The following is a 16,646-nucleotide window of genomic DNA, read 5'->3' on the forward strand; positions in this document are numbered from 1 at the left end:
GAAAGGTGTGGCGTTGGGGGTCCTTCTCAGATGTTAAAAGTCCTGGTTGTTTCAGACAGTGCACCACTGAAGCGACGCGCAGTCTCAGGTGCACAGTCTGAGCCCTGCTGTTTGTGGAGACCCACGAGACGCTTGCACATGAATGCCGCTGGTTAGCATTGCCTTGTGTTGCACTCTGTCAGTGAAATGACTCGCGTGTTCCTGCAGCTTCACGCACGGTTGAAAACGTGTGGCTGATGGCGTCTTCTCAATCCCACAAGCTGAACATTAAAGCACTTTGACATCCCCTCTCCTCCAGTGCTTCAGCGCCTATCACACTTTTGATTGTTCCTTAACTCTTTGACCCTTCATCAGAGAGAACGGCTGCAGTAAACTGTGCCTCGATTTATCAGAGTGGCGTCTAACCTGACACTCACGCGTGCAGGGAGAGCTGCAGAACACCTTGATCCAGCCACCCCAAGCAAGTGATTAGAGGCCAGGGTTAGTTTACCAGCTCAGAAATGGTGTTAGCAGGTCTTTACACTGACTCTCATTCAATTACTTCCTGCCTCCTTCCCCTTTCCCCTATAAGTCTTTGCTTACCTCTTTCCTTCTCTCTCTCTCTCTCTCTCTCCTCTCTCTCTCTCTCTCTCTCTCTCTCTCTCTCTTTCTCTGTCTCTCTCTGTCTCTTTCTCTCACTGTCTCTCTTTCTCTCTCTGTCTCTCTCTGACATGGTTTCTCTTTTGTTTTCTCTCTTGCACCCTTCTCTCTTCCTCTCTCCCCCTCTTTCATTTTTCCTTTTCACGTGCCTCTCTTTCACTCTTTGATTGTCCCCTTCCTTTCTTCCTCCCTCTGTCTCTCTCTCTGTATTCAAATCTCTTTTCCATTCCTCCTGCCTCACTCTCTGTCCCTCTATTGTGATTTGCAAAGTTATGTATTTGCATAGTAAGTATTTTATATACAGTAAATGTTATCTTGGAAGAAAGAGTACTGGACTGACTTAGGCTGTTTATACGCGAACCAAAAACTAACCACTACTCAGATATTGAAGACATTCCCTCTGAAACATATAACATGATGTGTGGAATAAACTTCCTGAACACATTCTCTGTAATACTTGCCTGCCTGGCTGTGTTCAACACCTCCTGACATTACTCTCTGTTTAAAAGCACCTGAAATGTAATTAGCCACACAACAGCATTTGGAATAATTCATATTCATTAAATTCACATTTGGTAAATAGAGTGCCAGATGGTAAAAATTAATCACAATTTAGCTCCATACACTCAGACACTCAGTACACAGAAAATGTGAAAAGGCTTTTTTTTTTTTATGCCCGTTCAAACAACAATAATTAATAAAAGTTACACTGGGAAATGAAATTGATTACAGCAGCACAGTGAAGTCAGAGCGTCGCTGTGCAGGACTCGTTTGTTTGGGCTGCAGCTGCTAGCTTACAGGAAAGTTGGCACAGCGTTTTGTTAATAAATAATATCCTCCATTGAATGCTTCTTCGACTCTCTGACAGCTATGCTGTTCCTTTTTAAAACATTTCAGTGCAGTATACCTTTGATCTCCTGAGTCACTCTGAAAAGCCACGGCAGCCCCCAATACAACTAATTGCAGGCTTTCTCAGTGAAAGCCAATCTTTTCTTTTAAATTCAGAAATGGAAAAAAAAAACGACCCCATTCCATACCCCGCCACTCTCTCTATAAAGAAGTGTCTCTTACTGTACCCTCTGTCTTAAATATATCTCTACTTCATTTCCAGCTGTGTCCTCAGAGTAAAAGAAAGAGGAACCCTCTACAGGTATAGAGAGGTGAGGTCAAAACAATGGCTACATTCACAATGCATTACAGAAGAGAAGACACATGCGACAGAATACAAATTACATTTTTATTTTAAATGAGTTTTGCTACGCACTCCGGAATACTATACAATTAAAAGAAACAAAAGGGATATGGTTGATATTTGAGACACACACCTGCTCTGTAAGAATGCAGGGAGAGCAGAGGGAGACAGCGGGAGGGCTTTCTCTTTGTAGACATTGCAGAAATAATACATGGCTTTCGGTTTCGAAGAAAGAAAGAAAGAAAGAAAGAAAGAAAGAAAGAAAGAAAGAAAGAAAGAAAGAAAGAAAGAAAGAAAGATCTCCCTATTTCTGAAGTCTCCAGATGGCATGTTCCTCAACTCACTGATTTCCCCTTGGCATGAAGATCGATGTTCCCAGCATGCCAAGGCACACTGCTGCAACAGAATGGTGATTTATTGCACTGACACATGAATAAGAGATGGATCATCATCATCTTCTGAAAATAACTCTTAATTATCACCCACTCTCAAAAATGTCACTCTTAAAGAAGTGATAAAGCTTGTTGCCCTTTCCTGTTAGCGTGAGAAGCCTTATCACTGCTACTCAACATCATTGTGTCTTTGTGATATGTCGGGTTATTTGCTTTATTATTTAATATAATTTAATTCACATTATACAAATTTAAAAAAAAAATAACGTGACAAGGTCTGACTGCAGCTAAAACAATGTATTATCAATCAATCAATCAATCAATCTTTATTTAGTATAGCGCCTTTCATAGTGGCGCACCATCACAAAGTGCTTTACAAGATGCAGTAACAAGAAAATCCATAATACTTTAAATACAGAGAAATGCATAATACATGATAGACAGTAAAAAAACAACGCATAATATATTAAATACAGTGGAAAGTGCATAATACATGATAGTAACCTAATATGTGAAATAGTAGCAGCAGCTAATAGCAGATATCAGGCTTAAAGAGCATGGAAAGCAAAAGAGAACAGGTGGGTCTTGAGAGTTGATTTAAAGTGACTGATGGTGGGAGCATCACGCACCAAAGCTGGGAGAGAGTTCCGAAGAGTCGGAGCCGTGGAGCTAAACGAGGGTTCCAAGTGTGGTGCACTTTTGCTTGGGGATAACAAGCAGGCCAGAGTCGGAGGACCTCAGCTTGCGGACAGGGACACAGCAAGTCAGCAGGGTGAGGAGGTACTCGAAACCTATGTGATGAAGGGCATTGTAGGTGAGCAGGAGAGTTAATAAAACATAATCCTGAACTTTACTAAGTGCTTGCTATCTATCTATCTAATTAAGAATACAAGTAATTGATAAACTGATAATATTATAATAATTAGCTAAAATGGTATTATATATATATATATAGTTTTTGCTGAAAATATAAAATTAAGAAGAAAAGCAGTTGATCAACTGAAAACTCACATTCAAACAGTAACAATAAAGTTCCATCCTGATTAGCTAACTTTCCGGGGTTTTGTTATGTGAACATATTGTCAAGGGAAAGTGTGTTAGAAAACAAACACTGGAGGTACTTGTAGGCTTTTGATTCCATTGTAAATATGATCTTTAATTATACGAATCATATTATATTAATATTCAGGATTTAAGCCTGATTTTCTATTCATGTCCCAAAGCCATGCTGTACCCTGCACCCCAGGTATCTTGTATAGTCATTTCCTGACAGTTCAGTTTCCAGGCTATGATAACAACCCAATCATCGGTGTATCTTATTAGCTCTGTTTTGAATGGTATTTGCTTTCGCCCGTCTTGTTAGCTTAAATGGAAAAAGCAGTGGAGCGTAAACTGTAGGGAGAGCTGCTAGGTGTGTTCTTAAATGATACAGGAAATTATCAATACGGGCAGCTTGTATTCATTTCATTAGATATGCAGTGTACCCTCCGAGGGCATAGGCTGTGCTTGCCAACCGCGGGCAAGACACAGCAACGGAAAGCTTCAAGAGGAACGTATGAACAGGACCCCTGCTTGTTGGCTTCTTAGCAGCTGTATTATAAACCAGATTAAAGTTCACGGCTGCCAGTGCAGCACTGCCTAAGGGCAAGCTTTCAGCTGCTCGGTATCCTTGACTGCGCGGGTGCAAGCCTGGCTGCAAAACAAACAGGACTCGAGGGTGGGCTTCTGCGTTCCCCTGCTTCTCCAAATCCAAGCAGCGCCGTCAGCAGCACAGCTGGTCTGCACACAGGATGCAGGCTTGGGTTTTATTATCAGCAAGTCTCATTTCGCCCTGTGAACCAGGCAGCCGTGACAGTGATGTTCTGCACAGTTACGCTCCCCTTTCCCCTCCCGTCATGTAAGAAATGTAACCTGGCATCCTGTCTGAGCTCTGCGCTGAGCCACAGCTCCACACGCAGCTATCTCCGCTAGTGTACCAGCCAGTGTTGTGTGAGACACTGTAGTTACAGGCTGTCGTGAGATGAGACATGGTTAAAAGCTCTAAAACCGTGAATTCAGCTCTTGTTCTTTTACACAGTGGTTTAGAAGCTCGCTTGCGGTGTGCAGGATGGCTGGTTCACGCCCAGCCTCTGCCCTGTTACACAGTGTTGAGGGGAAAAGGGCAGGCAGTGCTGGTAAGCTTCTCCAGAAGATCAGGTGTGTGGTGAACCTCTGGCCTGGTTATAAAGACCTGATCATTTCCTATCGTTTCCTAGTCATGTATAATTCAGCACTCTTGTGCTGTTTGTTTCTCATTTTGTAAGACTCTCCCTGCAATGACTAGACAGGGCTGGTAATGCAAAGGCATGGTTTTAGTTTATAAAAAGGTCACAATGTATTAATATATCCATTCCTCTTTACCTGCCGTGTTGGGAGGAGAGCGCTCTTCCCTGACAAGCAGAACACAGTAAGCAACTCTTTTAGGTACAGTCACAGTTTCATTGCCTGTTCAATTTAAAACACTGACATTTCATACATTTTAGTCATTCAAAATGTTTGATATTTTAATGAATCATTCTATGATTATTGATTGCATTTCATAGAGCAAAGCTTTGAAAACCGCCCCCACGCCCCTTATGCCTCTGGTTCACAGATTTCAGTTATTGAATCATGCTTGAGTTAATAATAAAAATACTGAAAGAAACGCAGCACTAAGTTTCCTTCAGAACAGACTTGCCCTGATATCAGCACTGGCACATCCGACATCAACAACAACCATATATCATGTGCACACCTGCAAAAAAAAACACAATATCTCACAGAGAAATAAACAAACCAATCATAAAATCAGGACATAAACAACAACAACATTTGGCTACAAAAGCTTCTCAAGGGCCTTAACCAATGAGAGACAGAACAGCTAAGTCTGAAGACCTTTTATAAACCAATCAACTGACTGGCAGCTCCTGATGTCAGCGGGGAGGTCACCCCCATAGCACAGGAGCCAGGTGGCTGAAGGAACGACCGGCAAGACCAACCCGTTTCACATCAGGAACAACCAGCAGGCGATAAGGCAGGAGAAGTCATTTAAAAGAGATTCGACATCCCACTGTTCCACATTACTGCAGGATTTTCTTCAAACTTGATTGCAAGCTCTGGGCTCCCTGCAGCTCCCTCTCTATTAGTTCCTTGCTGTGTAAAGTTCTCTGTTCCTTTTACTACCTCATAAACTCGCTGATTACTTATCACTCTCCCACCGGGTTGAGGGAGTCAAGTGCGAGAAAACATGCATCATCATGGACAGCTGTCATGGTAAAATAGCTTAGCAATGGGGTATTCTGAAACTTAAAATTCATGGTTGGGGATCTGAGACCCAGCACATCAATACAGTACAGTATAGAGAACTCAGTGCTGTGGATCTGAGAGCAGCACATTCAATACAGTACAGTATAGAGAACTCAGTGCTGTGGATCTGAGAGCCAGCACATCAATACAGCACAGTATAGAGAACTCAGTGCTGTGGATCTGAGAGCAGCACATCAATACAGTACAGTATAGAGAACTCAGAGCACATTCAATACTCAGTGCTGTGGATCTGAGAGCCAGCACATCAATACAGTACAGTATAGAGAACTCAGTGCTGTGGATCTGAGAGCAGCACATTCAATACAGTACAGTATAGAGAACTCAGTGCTGTGGATCTGAGAGCAGCACATTCAATACAGTACAGTATAGAGAACTCAGTGCTGTGGATCTGAGAGCAGCACATTCAATACAGTACAGTATAGAGAACTCAGTGCTGTGGATCTGAGAGCAGCACATTCAATACAGTACAGTATAGAGAACTCAGTGCTGTGGATCTGAGAGCAGCACATTCAATACAGTGCAGTATAGCGGACTCAGTGCTGTGGATCTGAGAGCAGCACATTCAATACAGTACAATATAGAGGACTCAGTACTGTGGATCTGAGAGCAGCACATTCAATACAGTACAGTATAGAGAACTCAGTGCTGTGGATCTGAGAGCAGCACATTCAATACAGTACAGTATAGAGAACTCAGTGCTGTGGATCTGAGAGCCAGCACATTCAATACAGTACAGTATAGAGAACTCGGTGCTGTGGATCTGATTGTCACAACAGCACAGTCCACATTGAGAAATATCTCCTTTTCTGGTGTACGGCCACAAAGGGGCAGTATTTGTATGTAAGAGATATGGCTCTACTCTAGACTCCCACAATTATGCTAAATTATAATGACACATTTCCCCTGACCTTTGCTCGGTGAGTGACAGAGTAAAGCAGTTTGAAGTTTTTTGGCTCATTGGGGATGTGATCCTACAAGCAATGGAAGGAGGGGGTCTTCTTTTGCTAGTAGCTAGCAGTGTGGTTTACTGCTTTTACCAGACCTGCTGGGTGCAGACTTCATGGGGACAATCAGTGCCTTGTTTAACCTCACCTGTATCTATGCAGGGAGTCGTATGCTCTCCAGGTAACCTGTCTGTAACGTGTCACTTGTGTTGCGCTGGGAATCGTGCTAAAGACGATAAACGCTCTCCATGCAGCCACGCAGGTCTGTGTCTTCCTTGGCCTCAGGCAGTTCCTTCAACGCCAGGCAATCAAAAGGAACCATTGCAACAGGTCTTACCTAAAAGTGTAAAGAAAGGGTCAGTAAGAATGCAAACACAGACAGATGCAAACACAGACTGATGCAAACACAGATTGATGCAAACACAGACTGATGCAAACACAGACTGATGCAAACACTGACAGATTGAAACACAGACTGATGCAAACAGACTGATGCAAACACAGACTGATACAAACACTGACAGATGCAAACACAGACTGATGCAAACACTGACAGATCCAAACACAGACTGATGCAAACACAGACTGATGCAAACACAGACTGATGCAAACACAGACTGATGCAAACACAGACTGATGCAAACACAGACTGATGCAAACACAGACTGATGCAAACACAGACTGATGCAAACACAGACTGATGCAAACACAGACTGATGCAAACACAGACTGATGCAAACACAGACTGATGCAAACACAGACTGATGCAAACAGAGACTGATGCAAACACAGACTGATGCAAACACAGACTGATGCAAACACAGACTGATGCAAACACAGACTGATGCAAACACAGACTGATGCAAACACAGACTGATGCAAACACAGACTGATGCAAACACAGACTGATGCAAACAGACTGATGCAAACACTGACAGATGCAAACACAAACTGATGCAAACACAGACTGATGCAAACAGAGACTGAGGCAAACACTGACAGATGCAAGACACTGCCCTTCACCTCTATAAATCAATTTTTTCTAAACACTGATAAATACGATCAAAAAATGCAAAAATACAATTCCTGCTGTGTGTGGGGGTAAAGTGGACCCCGGTTCTCTTTACTCGTGGTGTGAATCTCCTGTCTGTTTTCTGCATGGTTTCCCATGTGATTTGGAGGGAGCTGTCATACAGTACCGCCAATAGCTTGATTAGAGTCTGCTAAAACCTGACCTTTGAAAAACAGAGAACTTGAGAGTGAGGGAGCAAGAGAGAGGGAGAGGAGGAGAGGAAGAGAGGAGATCTGGGGAGAGCTCCAGTGGTAATGTTTCATATGAATTGTTTCAAAGCCGCTTGGAAACATTCCCTTTAGTTAATCAGGACGAGGAATGATTCTATCTCCTGCTGTACAATATGAATCATCGTGGAGACAGGCAGGGCTGCATTGAGGGAGCAGATGGAGCTTGTTCCTTGGGGAGCCTTGCTTCACACGTCCACAGACATCCCGTCAACTCAGACTGCAGTATCCCGCCCACCTGCTTGGCTTCAGACTGAGGAAGGTTGCATGTTACCTGCCCCTCATAACACAGCTGTAAAGCATTCAAATTGATGGTACTGAAGAAGTCTTTCACAACCACAGGATAATACTGTGTGGAACAGTTTACCAAGAACCACTTGCTTCAGCCACTCTCTCTCTCTCTCTCTCTCTCTCTCTCTCTCTCTCTCTCTCTCTAGTCAAAAACAATGTGAATAATTGATACAAAATCAGTTTTGGACTACATTTGCAATGTCAGTGTGCAGGAGGACATCTCATCCAGACTCATCACTGAGCTCCAGCTGTAAATCTGACAGAAGCAGAGCTAGCTGCTCGATCCCGCAGTACTCGACAGCTCCAAGGCTACATCGCGGCTCAGAAGCTGCCCTTGAATCTCTGCTTGAAGATGCCTGGTAAACATTTCTGAAGTGCATTATTCTTCAAGCAGGTCCTGCTCCCTGCCACACTCAATTACAAGTGTGGCTGGTTATAAATTACCCTGACGTCCCTCATAACAGACCCCGATACCTTCCTAATTAATCAGGACCTGACACTGCGCTGCAAAGCTAGCTGAGTGCAGACCAGCGTGCCCGAGAAACGGGGAGAGAAGGGGATACCAACAGACAGGATTGGCACGTCAGCATTCCCACAACAACGAGAAGGGTGGTGGAGAGAGCTCTGTGCTGGCCTGTTGTTTAGGAAACATAGAAAAAAAGAAATGACCCTGACATATTTAATATGGGTTAAGTATAACAGGAGGGCTTCACTAGGACTTCACTGCAGTGTGAAGTCAGCATTGTTTTGCAAATGAGAGATGAAACTACATTTACTAGAAAATGTAGTTAAGAAATGAGACCTGTGTACAGATGTCAGCCCACGTACAGAGCATATGACGCAGTTAACAGACCCAAACTAATAGTAGAGTGTTAATAAGTTAATAGGTGTATAGGTTGTTACTTTTGTAACACAAATACTTTTGCACGGTTTTCACCAATCTGCCTCACAATGTACACACTTAAAAGTAGAATTAGTGTAGCTGCTCTCTCCAGCAGATGGCGCCAGAGATGTGGAAAGCACTCTTGGAGACTTTTCGGTCTGTTTCTCTTTGCTCTACAAATTAAAAAAAAAAAAAAATATATATATATATATATATATATATATATATATATATATATATATATATATATATATATATATGCAAAATATTTTATGAGACTCGAGAAGCTTGCATCAAATGCTTAATTAATATCAGCTTGGGTTTGTGCCAGTCATAAACCAGATCTGACACATCACAGGCAATTAAACGCAAAAACGTTAAACCATTCAATATGTGCGATTTACAAAAGCCATCGCCATCACTGAGATCACTGGCTTGCCAAAAACTGGGCACAGATTTTATTTTTCATTTTAAAGTTCACTCAGCCCTGTTGATAGTGTGTGCTGCCTTGGTCCATACTGTGTATCTTTAGTACAGAGAGATCTGTTTTTATAATTACAGTTAACTAGCTAATAACACGTGAATACGGCTCGGTTTGTTTCTACACGGCGGTATGATTTCATCCACGGCTTTAAACAATCAGCCTGAACAACCCAGCAGCGCTTCAGGAAGCTTCATTTTTGCATGGAAGCAAAACGCAGAACAAACAAAGCAACGCGATACAGTCAGGCGCAATTATTATGCAAACATTTACAATTTTAATTTTAAAAGATGATGCAATTTCTATAGTTATCAAAAGCTACAGATATTGTAACATATGAAGAAAAAAGAATAATGCAAATTAGGCTATATAAATTATAACATCGTATTAAAAAAAGCTATTGCAGGCTTAATGCTATATATTATATTGTATAAGATTAATTTTTTCGATAACGCATTACTATACTATTAATGCTATATATATATATATATATATATATATATATATATATATATATATATATATATATATATATATATATATATATATGAAAATTATTTATGGAGATTTTGGATAAAATGACTTTTCTTTCTACACATCTGAACAGCTACAGACCTCCAGGCTGCAAGAAGTCAACCAGGCTGTGGATCCAAACAGACTGCCACAAACACCCAGCCCAGAATTTCTAACACTTGAGCATAAGAACATAAGAACATAAGAAAGTTTACAAACGAGAGGAGGCCATTCGGCCCATCTTGCTCGTTTGGTTGTTAGTAGCTTATTGATCCCAAAATCTCATCAAGCAGCTTCTTGAAGGATCCCAGGGTGTCAGCTTCAACAACATTACTGGGGAGTTGATTCCAGACCCTCACAATTCTCTGTGTAAAAAAGTGTCTCCTATTTTCTGTTCTGAATGCCCCTTTTTCTAAACTCCATTTGTGACCCCTGGTCCTTGTTTCTTTTTTCAGGCTGAAAAAGTCCCTTGGGTCGACACTGTCAATACCTTTTAGAATTTTGAATGCTTGAATTAGGTCGCCACGTAGTCTTCTTTGTTCAAGACTGAACAGATTCAAATCTTTTAGCCTGTCTGCATATGACATGCCTTTTAAGCCCGGAATAATTCTGGTCGCTCTTCTTTGCACTTTTTCTAGAGCAGCAATATCTTTTTTATAGCGAGGTGACCAGAACTGAACACAATATTCAAGATGAGGTCTTACTAGTGCATTGTACAGTTTTAACATTACTTCCCTTGATTTAAATTCAACACTTTTCACAATGTATCCGAGCATCTTGTTAGCCTTTTTTATAGCTTCCCCACATTGTCTAGATGAAGACATTTCTGAGTCAACAAAAACTCCTAGGTCTTTTTCATAGATTCCTTCTCCAATTTCAATATCTCCCATATGATATTTATAATGTACATTTTTATTTCCTGCGTGCAGTACCTTACACTTTTCTCTATTAAATGTCATTTGCCATGTGTCTGCCCAGTTCTGAATCTTGTCTAGATCATTTTGAATGACCTTTGCTGCTGCAACAGTGTTTGCCACTCCTCCTACTTTTGTGTCGTCTGCAAATTTAACAAGTTTGCTTACTATACCAGAATCAGTGATGGGTTTGAGGGTATTTTAAATATTAGGAAAATGTAGATGCTTCTCAATCTCAATTTAATCCAATCACAGGGATGGAACCAGTACAGAGCCCCCTAGCACTGATATGCAGGGCCCTGAATGAGCTTTGCTTCTGAGAGAACATGTGTTGATGGCCAGTGCATTTGTTTAGTGTTGATGGCCAGTGTATTTGTTTAGTGAATATTGTGCTCACAGATATATCCGCACACCCAGTTAGTATTATTTGAAATTGCAGAACCACACTAGATACAGCGCCGCTGCACCTTGGATTTGATACTCCAGCTATCTGCTGACTGCTGTAAAATAAACGGCATCAATGGTGATGCTCCCGCTGCTGGATTTAATGCATAGAAAATGGGGATGACACAGGCATCTGCTGTGCCGCTGCCGTCCCCCTCAGGAATCAACACGTTCATCAGTGACAGAGTCCCGGACTGTAAAAACAGACATTAACAGCCCCTGGATGCCGGTCCTGTCGGCGCGTCAGTGGCAATGCTGATTAAAGAGAGGTGGTCGGGCTCTCTGGCAGCGCCATCACAGCAGCTGGTTATTCAATCTTTCCAGCCTGTCATATCAACACGGCCCAGGGGAACGAGCTACAGAAAAAGGAGGAAATTTGCTTTTAGTTGGGGACATGCAGAAAAAATATTCCATCAGATAAACTATGCCACTAGGTTGTTTATCAGGTTTATGTCAATATTCTATTCACATCGTGATCCGTCGTAATGGAACGTTCTGTTCCTAGATCCATTCCTTTCCAATGGAGAGCCGTAGCAAGGGAGCATTCTATTCCCTTAGAGGTCAATTCCAAGAGAGCATTCCTTTCACATTGAGGTTCATTCTATTCTGGTTGAGATCTGTGGAACAGAACACTCCGTTCCCATTGAGGTCCGTTGGAACAGAACCCTGTAGAACCTGTTTGTGTTCTCTCAGAAGCAAAGCTCATTCAGGGCCCTGCATATCAGTGCTAGGGGGCTCTGTACTGGTTCCATCCCTGTGATTGGATTAAATTGAGATTGAGAAGCATCTACATTTTCCTAATATTTAAAATACCCTCAAACCCATCACTGCCAGATACTGGCTTCTTTAAACTGGATTTCACTTAATTGTAGAAGACAATTTCACTGGGTGCTTTATGTGTGTAAAACTGTCATGGGTTTGTTGCCAGGTTACCTAGGTTTGTTGCTACAGGTAAATATACCCAAGTGCAGTTTATGACCTAGTCTTGCACTTATTTATCAAGGTCGGGGAGAAGGTCCTGGGTTGGCCGATCAGCATTCAGCTACAGCGCCCCCTGTGGCATGGAGTAGTCTGTTCAAGAGTATCCGGGATATGATCGACCATCCCAATTAACCCAAAGGTACCAGCTGAACGAAGAACAATGACTAAGATCACATTGACTTTAATGGGTCGGTTCCATATCGAAGTGTACATGCTTCTGATCCCAGATTGAATGTCAGATGAGATTGTCTTTCAGAGTGATGCTGTTTTTAGGGATGTGAGATTTTTGTAAAAGTAATATATTTGCAGGGAGGAGGGAGATTCCACAGAGAACTCAAAAGCATTTATTGTGGGCTTGTTGCAGTATTTCATGTATGATGTGAATGGGGGCATTACCCTGAGAATTATTTCTGATTTGTCTGATTTTGTCTATCCGAGAGGGAAGGGGGGTCAGGCTTCACCTCGCCTCTGGTATGTCTTGCGAGTCACATGCTACAGTAATGCTCTTCAGACAGACTCCACTTGATCTTCGGTTCCAGTTCAAAAGCACGATGGAAAACCAAATGGCCACTGAAAACGCTTGGAAACACTTCTCTAAAAGGAATGGAAGAAATGTTTTTTAACACTACTGAGGATGGACTGAACAAATAGAACTCTGCTACCTGCCATGACATTGTCTTGCAGACTGAGGTGCTTGCATGCCCCAGCACAGCCAGACACACAGAGCTGTACAGCATTGCACACAGCCCCTGCTGCAATACCCACTCTATAAACACCAACAGAACCCCTGCACAGCCAGACACATAGAGCTGTACAGCATTGCACACAGCCCCTGCTGCAATACCCACTCTATAAACAACACCAACAGAACCCCTGCACAGCCAGACACACAGAGCTGTACAGCATTGCACACAGCCCCTGCTGCAATACCCACTCTATAAACAACACCAACAGAACCCCAGCACAGCCAGACACACAGAGCTGTACAGCATTGCACACAGCCCCTGCTGCAATACCCACTCTATAAACAACACCAACAGAACCCCAGCACAGCCAGACACACAGAGCTGTACAGCATTGCACACAGCCCCTGCTGCAATACCCACTCTATAAACACCAACAGAACCCCAGCACAGCCAGACACACAGAGCTGTACAGCATTGCACACAGCCCCTGCTGCAATACCCACTCTATAAACACCAACAGAACCCCAGCACAGCCAGACACACAGAGCTGTACAGCATTGCACACAGCCCCTGCTGCAGTACCCACTCTATAAACACCAACAGAACCCCTGCACAGCCAGACACACAGAGCTGTACAGCATTGCACACAGCCCCTGCTGCAGTACCCACTCTATAAACACCAACAGAACCCCAGCACAGCCAGACACACAGAGCTGTACAGCATTGCACACAGCCCCTGCTGCAATACCCACTCTATAAACACCAACAGAACCCCAGCACAGCCAGACACCAGACTGTACAGCATTGCACACAGCCCCTGCTGCAATACCCACTCTATAAACACCAACAGAACCCCAGCACACAGACACACAGAGCTGTTGCACACAGCCCCTGCTGCAATACCCACTCTATAAACACCAACAGAACCCCTGCACAGCCAGACACACAGAGCTGTACAGCATTGCACACAGCCCCTGCTGCAATACCCACTCTATAAACACCAACAGAACCCCTGCACAGCCAGACACACAGAGCTGTACAGCATTGCACACAGCCCCTGCTGCAATACCCACTCTATAAACACCAACAGAACCCCTGCACAGCCAGACACACAGAGCTGTACAGCATTGCACACAGCCCCTGCTGCAATACCCACTCTATAAACAACACCAACAGAACCCCAGCACAGCCAGACACACAGAGCTGTACAGCATTGCACACAGCCCCTGCTGCAATACCCACTCTATAAACACCAACAGAACCCCAGCACAGCCAGACACACAGAGCTGTACAGCATTGCACACAGCCCCTGCTGCAATACCCACTCTATAAACAACACCAACAGTAAAGCCTCATTCAATTAGCCCAGCTATCGTAAACCTGATTACACGGTCCGCCTTTCATAAGCAAATCTGGGGCTTGTTTGCAAAAAATATATAATTGCTTATTTGTTGCCCACGGTTCTAAAAACATATTTATTTTACGGCCCTATATTTCATTTAGATTAGGTCCTTAAAAATCACAATTCCTCCCTGCATGAATTCATCTCACCAATTACTCTGCTGTGGAGGGGAGAGGGAGGCTGGTGGAAGCTGGCAGCACCCTGCTCTGCAGTCGCTCCTCAGAAAGGCTAGCGGGCAAGGATCTTAAACTGTGCCAAACTGTGCAGTATTTCAATAGCTCCTTTCACACCACAGTATCTCAAAGCACTTTACATGTCAGCAAAAACAAATAGAAGTATGCAGCAGCAAGAAGTTGTGCAAAATTACAAAGTAACAATACATAATTATAATAATGATATCAATAAACACTGATAATAAAAAACAAAGAAAATGAGAACTGAATAAGAACGACAGATTAAATAACTAATATCAATTCACTGCATTCCTAAATAATTACTTTTTTTGCAACGTACTGTCAGGAGAAAATTACTATTTTAATTTTAAAAGATGAGGTAATATCTATAGTTATGAATGGTTATAGATGTTAGTAACAGATGAAGAAAATATAAAAGATTAATGCAAATTAGGCATACAAATCACAAAAATATGCAAATAAAATAGATTAAAAACATGCTTATACATTCGGTTTTAAAAGTATAAATAATAAAATTAAGTCTTAAAATACTGACCGATGCAGGGAGCTGTTACCCCACTCTATAGGGGCAGTGCTCGGGGCACACAGGGGTCAATTAGAGTCTGCGGGTCTATAGTGCAGAAAACGTCAGCTGATGAAATAAGAAGGGTGCTTATGAGAATGCGACAGAAGTCATTCTGGTAAAGTTTACAGGAATTTCCTTTTTGTCTGCAGTTAAATAACAGCGTCTGTCTGGTAATCGTTCCCCGGAATGAGAATGGAATGCCGGATTGATTCCTTTATTCCCAGCCTTAATAAAGCATTGTCACAGTGATTTAGGAGATGCTTCTGCAAACGCCTTTGTGCACCATCTGCAGATTGAGTTGTAATGGAAATGAAATATCGCAGACAAAGACTAATCCTAGCCAGCTGAAAGAAGTCATTTTTTTATTGTCAATTTGTTTTTGTTTTTATTTATTTAATGCTGAAAGCTCAGCGTGGATCCTCTATTCATACAGAGCTGAGACACTCACACGCACCCTGATCCTTTTAGTGGCGTTGACGCTTTGCAAAGATGTGCCACCAAATCAGCCAATTACAAAGCTTTCTTAAGGATCAACCTGGTATTAGAATAGATCTGATTAAAGGGTACATAAGGACCTTTTTATTTTATTGTGTCACATGTTCCCATGTGTTGCTGCAACTGTTTAGGTAAGATGTGTGTTTTGTTTAAAGTTTTTACATTTTCACCACTTTTTTAAACTTTTAAATTGCATTCCCTGCCTCAAGATGGCTCCCCTTGTACCCACATGAACCTCTCAGAACTACATGTCCCATTATCCTCCTGCTCACACATGTAACTGAGATGGATTTACCAAGAGAGAGAACTGCAGTGTCCATCGAGAGAGCACTGCAGCGTCCATCGAGAGAGAACTGCAGCGTCCATGGAGAGAGAACTGCAGCGTCCATCAAGAGAGAACTGCAACGTCCATCGAGAGAGAACTGCAGTGTCCATCGAGAGAGCACTGCAGCGTCCATCGAGAGAGAACTGCAGCGTCCATGGAGAGAGAACTGCAGCGTCCATCAAGAGAGAACTGCAACGTCCATCGAGAGAGAACTGCAGTGTCCATCGAGAGAGCACTGCAGCGTCCATGGAGAGAGAACTGCAGCGTCCATGGAGAGAGAACTGCAGCGTCCATCGAGAGAGCACTGTAGCGTCCATCGAGAGAGAACTGCAGCGTCCATCGAGAGAGAACCATCGAGAGAGAACTGCAGCGTGGAGAGAGAACTGCAGCGTCCATCGAGAGAGAACTGCAGCGTCCATCGAGAGAGAACTGCAGCGTCCATCGAGAGAGAACTGCAGCGTCCATCGAGAGAGAACTGCAGCGTCCATCGAGAGAGAACTGCAGCGTCCATCGAGAGAGAACTGCAGCGTCCATCGAGAGAGAACTGCAGCGTCCATCGAGAGAGAACTGCAGCGTCCATCGAGAGAGAACTGCAGCGTCCATTGAGAGAGAACTGCAGCGTCCATGGAGAGAGAACTGCAGCGTCCATCGAGAGAGCACT

The 16,646-nt window shown here is 43.0% G+C and overlaps 1 long non-coding RNA gene across 1 annotated transcript; it reads right to left on the bottom strand.

Annotated features, from left to right (window-relative positions):
* Positions 1-2,804: 2,804 nt before the first annotated feature.
* On the bottom strand, positions 2,805-14,659 carry LOC121303975. Its single transcript, XR_005947894.1, has 3 exons — positions 14,556-14,659; positions 6,661-6,849; positions 2,805-3,014 (listed from the first exon to the last, which is right to left on the bottom strand). It is a non-coding gene; the product is annotated as an uncharacterized LOC121303975 (long non-coding RNA).
* Between the last annotated feature and the right edge of the window lie 1,987 nt (positions 14,660-16,646).

This window comes from Polyodon spathula, chromosome 36, assembly GCF_017654505.1.
Source record: "Polyodon spathula isolate WHYD16114869_AA chromosome 36, ASM1765450v1, whole genome shotgun sequence".
NCBI lineage: Eukaryota > Metazoa > Chordata > Actinopteri > Acipenseriformes > Polyodontidae > Polyodon > Polyodon spathula.